The sequence below is a fragment of the Microtus ochrogaster genome (assembly GCF_000317375.1).
Source record: "Microtus ochrogaster isolate Prairie Vole_2 chromosome 14 unlocalized genomic scaffold, MicOch1.0 chr14_random_2, whole genome shotgun sequence".
In the NCBI taxonomy this organism is placed as follows: domain Eukaryota; kingdom Metazoa; phylum Chordata; class Mammalia; order Rodentia; family Cricetidae; genus Microtus; species Microtus ochrogaster.
Genome location: NW_004949097.1, coordinates 4,633,479 through 4,642,061, shown reverse-complemented (window position 1 = coordinate 4,642,061; position 8,583 = coordinate 4,633,479). Strand labels below are relative to the sequence as shown.

Below are 8,583 nucleotides of genomic sequence, written 5' to 3'. Positions count from 1 at the left end.
AGTCTATACAATCAGTGTATTCAAGTTAAATAAGAAGAAGACATAACTTCTACCTCTGGCCTCCACATACAGACATGAACATGCACCCCACATATGCAAGTGCACAAACACACATACACATGCCCTACACATAAAACGATATTAAAAATATTTTCCCGCCGGGCAGTGGTGACGCACGCCTTTAATCCCAGCACTCGGGAGGCAGAGGCAGGTGGATCTCTGGGAGTTCGAAGCCAGCCTGGTCTACAGAGCTAGTTCCAGGACAGGCTCCAAAGCCACAGAGAAACCCTGTCTCGAAAAACCAAAAAAAAAAAAAAAAAAAAAAAAAAAAAAAAGAAAAAAAATATTTTCCCAATCTCATGAACTCAAAGAAAATAGAGTTGCATAAGAGGGACTATACATAGTCCACCAAACTGGGATATTTAGTGTCTTGTTCCTCACAGAAGATTGTTTCAACTCTTCTAGGAAGAAGATTAAAAAATGAGATATTAAATAAACATCAATTTGTTGATTATTCTTTCCTTTTGTAGTTGTTCTTTCTGTATCCTATCCTTGGTTTGTTGTGTAATCCAATGTTAGAAATCTTTTCTTCAAAGGGTCTCATGGTTTTAATTTCACTTTTGGTTCATTGTCAATTTACGCTTAGTTTTAATGTGACTATGGAGACCTGTAGTATTTTAAAGTGTTTTCAGTAGGGTGTGTGTAAGAAATCTTAGTGGTTCCTTCACATTTGAACTTGAATATGCTGTAAACGATAAAATCTATGGAAAATGTATATAATGGAGGAGGGCAGTAGCAAAGGCATATTTATTAGAACAGAATATAATAACTCAACTGCATTAAAATACCACTAGGAAAAGTATTTGTTATACTATTCATCAGAGAAATGTATACAATGACATAGAATCATAGAATAAGTTAGTATCAGCAAATATGATATAGAAAGTTTATTATATACAATAATAATATTGTATGCAAAAATTTGTTTAGGTTTGTAAACATATAAATATCATATCATAAGCTACTATGAATCAAAAGGGAGTCAAATTTCTGTGTAGTATCCAAAAAGAATTTGTTGTCATTTTGGTCTGTATTTATTTAAAAAAATGGGAGAGGATGAGCTATAGAAACACTAAAGGCTGACACCTGATTTTCTGAAAACAGTAGCAAATGGACATTTCTGATGAAATCTGTTGTGTGATGGGCAAGTGTTATGGTTACAGGGCAGCATTGTCTACTGGGACAGAGAAAGTATGCATGGACAAGGTAACAAAATACCACTAAGTATAGCAAACTCTAGAATTAGTTTCCATGGGCATGCTGTAAATACCAGGTCATCATCCTCAGATTCTGGTCTGCATGAATGAAGCAGGTTATGCGTGGCAGCAACATGGGAGGTGGGAATGAATATCCCATTGCCAAGATTCTTTAGAGGCAGTTGAGTTTTAAAAGATATGATAAATCTGCCAAAAGTGCCAAAAGAAAGGACATGCTTGAAAGAAACTGATCGACATGAATTTGGGGGGAAACTCCTGAAATTCAAGTTAGGGAAGATTCAGTTCATGTTACAGAAAATGGGGAGGAAAGAAGAAAAAAAGAACAAACAGAGAAAAGCTGCCATGGGCATTTCATTGAGTTACTTTTACAGACAATTTTTTTTTAAATGTGGTCAATTTGTAGGTGATATGTGGTGTGAGTTTTGAATTTTGGGTATTAAAAAAATGGCTTATGAACTACTTAGCTGAGGACAGTGATTATTTTCTTACACACAGAAAACAATTCAAGTGGACAAAGTCACAGAAATTATTGAAACAGCAAAATAAATTTCAGACTATTCTTTCTCTTTTATTTAGCAAAGCTATATGTTAAAATGAATGGATATAAGATCTTACAATGATTCCTTGAATTTAAATAATATCTTTCTTGTAAGAATTCAAAATAATTTCCTTTATGTTTTTATTCAGTCTAGAAAAAGCATTTCGTGGTAATGGAAAATACATTAAAGACAAATGTATGTTCCTGTCCTCTTTTATGAATCAGAGAATTGAAACGCAATTGGAATCTAAATTAAAAAAACAGACCAAGAGTTTTTTTAAGTCAGGACCACACCACTTTCCACAGGTGTTATGATCCAAGTGTGCCATTCAGAAGTCCTCTAGTGTAGTCAGACTTTCCTTTGGGCTCCCAGCTTACAAGTAACGACATAGAGACTTATTATTAATTATAAAATCCTGGCCTTAACTTGAACTTTTTATCAACTAGCTCTTATAACTTAACCTGTTTTTATTAACCTACATTCTGCCATATGGTTCGGTTACCTCTCCTCAACCTAATGTCTGATTTCTTCATTATCTCTCTCGCATGTCTCACTTACCTAGACACATCCCCAGTTCCTCTTTCTGCCCAGAAATCCTGCCTATTCTTTCCTCTCTAGCTACTGGTCATTAAACTCTTTATTAAACCAATCACAGTGACACATTATCACATAGTATAGACACATATTCCACAATACTCTACTCTCCCATCTCATTTCAGCGAATGACTTTGACCTCTGGCAGAACAAGCAGGTGCATGGTATTCCCCAAACCAGATTCTATCTTACCTGTGCACTTCCATTCATCAGGGATGCTCTATATTTGGGAAAGCTGCTTAAACTCTTTCATCAAGTATCATCCATTTAAAATTCATTTTCTAAGTAGCCTTAACTTCCATTGTTTGAACAGACAGAAAGATTGTATGTAGTCGTTAGTTTTAGTTAAGCCATAGTCATGACTGTGGTAAAGCACCTTTAACACAAAGGACATGACCAGAATCAGGTGGGGGGGGGCATATGCCATGATGCCAGGACTCAGAAGGAGGTGGCAGAAGGATAAGTTCAAGGTCACCCTTAACTATATAGTAAAGTCAAGGTTATCCTGTGCTACATGAGATTGTTTAAAGAAAGACTCAGATGGATATAAAGAAAAAGAAACGAGAGAGGGAGAGGAAGAGAGAGAGAGAAGGAGGGAGAAAAGAAAATAAGGAAGGAAAGAAGAAAGGAAGAAGGGAACAAAAGAAAGAAAGAGGAAGGAAAAATGGAAAGTGGGGAAGAGAAAGGCTAAAGGAAGAGAAGGGAGGTACGGGAAAATGAAGAAAGAATGAAAGAGATAAAAGAGGAGGGAGAGAGGAAAGGAAGAAGGAAATGAGAGACAGAAGAGGAGAAGGAGAAAGTGGAAAAAGATGAGGAGAAAAGGAGGAAGGGAAAATTAAGTAAATGTTTTTCCATTTTTGAGTAAAGGGACCCTGTATTCATTATCTTTGCTTACCTCAGCCATGATCTGTCTATCCTTTTTTCTTCTTTTCTCTTGTTATTCTCCACATGCATTGCCAATTGGTCTCTGGATTGGGCTCAGGGCTATGTAAATCGAGGTTCACAGTGATTGATGGCTAAAAGGAGAGAATGTGGGAAAATGACTGCTTTTCCATCCCTATTCTTTTATCTTTCTTTTTTGACATATACACATTTTAATAATATAATTTTTTAAAGATGCAGTTATTTTTAAAACTGAGACAAAATATGATTTAAAAAAAAAACCAGAAAGTGTGTTTAATTAACTGACAACAGAGAAAGCTGGTAAAGAAACGCAGGTGAATGTGGTCAAGTAAGAATTAGAACCGAGGAGCTCCATAATCATCTGGCATCTGTTCAATGTTGTACCTATGGTTAGAAATGTACATGATAGGAACTCCAGGGATCTTCCGGATTCTTCGTTTGAGGTCCCGATCAACTGTAGCCACAATGTAGCACTTGTGCTGAGTGACTCTCTGTACCAAGCAGTCATTAGCATAGGTTCCTTTGTGTGTGCCCGGAAGTCGGTCAAATCATGGATCCTTGGCAATTCTTAGTGCCACTCGGTACTTATGGCCCAATTTCTCAATTTCAGCCATCACACAATCAGTTATACAAGGGATACACTTGGCGTACAGACAGTCCATCATGGACTGCACTAAGTCGAGTTTGGCTTTGATGGAAAAGTTGATGAAGTTGGTATCAACAAGGGTGTGGTACGGTGGACCCAGCTGTGTATTGTACTGGAAGAACAAGCAGGAAGGATGTTGGGGGACTTCTCTTTCCTTCAGCGCACTGGGATCTTTCTTCTCTTTCTTTTTAGGCTTTAATCTATCCTTTTCTTTAAGTCTCTCGTCTCTGAGACTAAGCATTCGCTTCATGGTCGCATATCTTCTTGTTTTCTTTTGCTTCCCCATGTTCACGCTGCACTCCTGTTTCTTCCGGAATCACTTACCTCTTTTTACAACATCTCCAACTCTTCCCTGAACTGTCCAACGGAAGACAGAATTTCCACATGGGCTTGACTCTTCTGTTTTATTTTATCATGTGATCTCAGAATATAGTATGTGATTAATAAATGATAAATAATTCATCAATCTGGAAAAAAACTGTAGTAGAGATTTCTAAAATATCAGAAGTTTGAACCAAGAGAGAGACTGTTATCATTGGGAGTCATCATTCACCCCAAGAATCAGTAGTGGGATTGTTATGCCCAACAGACACCCAATCAACACAAATACAGCCTGTCAGCCATGTCTACATTGCCTACAGTTGCCAGGTCCTCTACTCTTTCTCGTTTTCTATCCTTTTGCTAACTGGGATACAGAGAATAGAAATGGTCTGACAGTTAACAAAGCTGAGTAAGAAGTCTTGAGACCATACAACACAGTGGGATTTCCTCATCTATTATTAGTTAAGAATTGGGTTTTTAAAGTATGTTTTAGAAGATAAGAGACACCCAATGCCATGGTGACTTCCACCCATGCATTTTTAAATTTGTGTTCATCAGCTTTGGTATAGAAGGCAGAGCTTTTAAACTGGGGGCTGTTTCTCTCCCCATTCCTTTTTTACTGTTGTAAAAATAAAATAAGCAGGGGGCTAGAGAGATGGCTCAACAGTTAAGAGCACTGGCTGCTCTTCCTGAGTTCAATTCCCGGCAACCACATGGTGGATCACAACCATCTGCAATGAGATCTGGTGCCCTCTTCTGGCCTGCAGGCATACATGAAGGCAGCACATTGTATGCATAATAAATAAATAAAATCTTCAAAAAAATAAAATAAAATAAGCATAGAACTCTTTCACCCATTTTGGTCAATGTTATTTAACAGCCAATATATAAGTCATGTATACTTTGAGGCCTGTTAGGGATATAGAAGCCACTTTGTGTTTTATATGGCATTGCAAGGGCATAATCCAAGACAAAGCTTTCCTTCTGAGGTGCACACATGATTGCACCCTTTGTTTCACCTTAAGCCTAAGGCAGCTCCAACTAAATGCCAGGCTCACTAAGTCACAAATTTAGCATCTCTCAGAGGTGCTTGCTCGCATGGTGCATTAGGCCGCTGCGCTGGCTGATTAGCAATGCTCTCTCAGAGTAGTGTATTGACTCTTGTGGGCACTTATCATTTATCATACTTATGTTCATTTTATTCTTATCCCAATAATGACAGCTTTCATGTAAAATGAAAGGAGAAAATAAGATTAATACATCCTTAGCACACCTTTAACACCACACACAAATGCTCTGACTGCTGAATCAAGTACATGTCTTCTCTGAATTTGGATTCTATTACCAATATTACTACTTATTTCATTCAAAAATTATCTGAAGAAAATCACATGTCACTTTTTCAGGAATGATAAGGAAATAAAAATGGCAACAGGGGGAGGACATGGGGAGAGAGACTGGATAAGCTTTTGTGTGTTCGGTGAAGTGATGCAATAGGAAATCACCCAGGTCTCTGGCCTAGCCTGTGCTGACCTCAGGCCTAGCCATTAGAGAGCATATTGGAGTGATGTCTTCTGATCAGGTGCAACACTCATTTTGAAAATGTCTCCATGTTAATAACCAAGAGCCTTTCTTGGCAAGCTTGCGTGAAATCAAGCAAGAACAACTTTCTTCTATACACAAGTATAGAAAATTAACAAGACAGACAGGCTTCATGACACATGCCTCTAATACCAGAAGTCAGGAGGCTGAGGCAGGAAGATAGTGAGCTTGAGGCCAGCCTGGGCTAAATAGTAAGTTACAGACCAGTCTCTGCTATATATCTAAATTGTGTCTTAAAAATAGACTAAAACAAAAGAAAAAAGAGAGATGATATGTCATTATGCAATATCCTTCCTCAGGAAAATGAAGTTTGGAAACTCACCTTGGTGTCTCTATTTAAAGCTACAAAGATCTTTTTGTGTGTCTGGTCACTATAGCAACATGTTGTCTTCTATATGGTAACATACAAGCAGACGTGGTACTGGAGAAGGAAGTGAGAGGTGAGAGTCCCACATCTTAGCTTACTGGTAACAAGAAGTAAACTAAGTCACCTGCCATAGTTTGAACACAGGAAACCTCAAAGACTACCCCCACAGTGACATATTTCTAGCAACAAAGCCACACCACCAAATAGTGCCACTCCCTATGAGCTTATGAAGGCCAATTACATACAAATTACCACAGAAGCCTTTTTGTTTTTTAATATCCTTTCCCCAGCAATGAGAAGTCCTCTTTGTCTATAGATTAGACTGTGCAATAGTGAAGGCATAATGACTGTGACATGGTGGCAGGCTTTCCTTTCCCCACTGAAGAGTCTGGATCAGAGTGACAAGTCCTGTTTTCTAGGCTGAGAAACCTGGCTCTAAGTCTTGAGCCTGAATTCTTTCCATTAAAGTAAACACTTTAACTCCCCTCCACTGTATACCTGCTTCCATCTTTAATGAAGCTGGTCTCATCCGTTGAGAACACCACACTGCGGTCTTTCAAGAGGTCAAGGGAATGTTTGTCAACTCTTGACAGATTACTTGGACCACTGTGGTAACCTATAGATAACATAGGTGAGCACCTACAGGTCATCATCAAGCTAGAAGGTGGCAGGATTAATGGTGGTGGGTTTCTATCCTGGACTTGAGGATGGTCTAGGAATAAGGCCTGGTATGGGTCACGTAGGCATTAGACAGTCCGCATTCTGGTGTTCCTCAGAAGAAGGCCTCAAGTGTGTGAGGTGCTATGAGTATATGATCCTGACACACAGTTAACTTTTCTGCTTATTCCACTAGAATGGCAGGAGCCACCACAGCTCTTATAGATGTGAGCCATCTGGCGACTGCAGGGGCCAGTCATTTAGACAGCTATACCATGGGGCATTTTCATGGACCCACAGTTTGCGTTACAATCTCCTTTGCAATGTATTTTGTTTCAAGGACAAACAGATGAAAAGGTTTTTGAGAAGTCTGAAAGTGTTAGGGCTGGAACTGATGTCAGAGATGGTTTTAAAGTCTCAAACACCTTTTGTTCAATCTCAGATTAGAGGCTTCGTCCCCTCCTTTGTTCTGGTATATGGAGGTCTGGCTGTTTATGCAAACTCTGGTATTCAGAGGTGGTAATATAGAACTGCGCCTAGGAACTCTCAAACCTGTCTCTTAATCTTTGGAGTTGGGATCAGAACGATAGCAACAATCCTACTCAGAATGGTTCCCGTTGCCCCTGCTGTCAACTGGTATCAGAGACAGACAGCCTCTAATGTACAAAGTTGGGTTTTCTTAGCTGACACTCTGTAGCTCAAGTCTGTAGCTCCTGTAGTAATCCATCAGTGGCCCCTCTACAGTCTCTTTCAGTTTCAGAGTCTAGGAGGAGGTCATCGACAAATTGTAGGAGTATGGGTGACAGAAGAGCAGGAGGTCAGCTGTTAGTGTCTTGTTAAACAGGGTTGGAAACAATTTTAAATCCTTGAGGCAACCTGATCCAGGTAAGTTGGTAAGATCCCCCTGGATCTGTCCGTTTAGAAGCAAAGATGGCTGACTCTCCTTTGCCAAGGGGAGACTGAAGAATGCATCTTCCAGTCCAAGAAAGTGTACACCTGTTTCCCCAGAGGAATTAGGCTCATTAGTGTGTATTATTTGGAACCATGGCATGGATAGTATCAACCCTTTTAATTCACATCCCCCATATCTTGGATGGGTCTATAACTATAATTGTGTCTCATCATGAGAAGTGATAGTAGCTTTCAGTTTATGCAAAAGAGAGTAGGGAAAATCAACCATGACCAAGAATGAGTGAGTTGCTGTCCCTTTCCTAGAATAACAGAGGGGGAGATGGTCCAGGGGTAGTAGGCCATTATTCTTGTTGCTGCTTGGACTGTAATCTTTATTAATCAGTTGGCTGATGGGCTTCTTAAGGATTAAATAAGATTTTGACTATTCCTATCAGTCTTAGTTTTAATTATGAGGAGAATATGGGGAAACATAGGCCACACAGTTCAACAAAGTCAAGTCCCTGAATTTTAGCTTAAGGTCTGGATAACGTTTCGAATTCAGAAGATAATTTGATACTACATAAATTTGTATGCTAAATTTTCTATTCATAGTCATGAGATAACTTTATGCTGGATGATGAATGGTTTGGGTAGAATGCCAGCCTACAAATTCTTATCCTTCTTGACAACTCACTGGTATTATAGAAGAAATACCAGAGCAATGGATTCATCTCTTGGTCTGGCTGAAGCTGCAGGTGGACAAAATGAATAGAACACTTATCTAGT

General features: G+C 39.0%; 1 pseudogene; it reads right to left on the bottom strand.

Moving 5' to 3' along the window:
* Positions 1-3,648: 3,648 nt before the first annotated feature.
* LOC101987536 lies at positions 3,649-4,272 on the bottom strand (annotated as a pseudogene).
* Between the last annotated feature and the right edge of the window lie 4,311 nt (positions 4,273-8,583).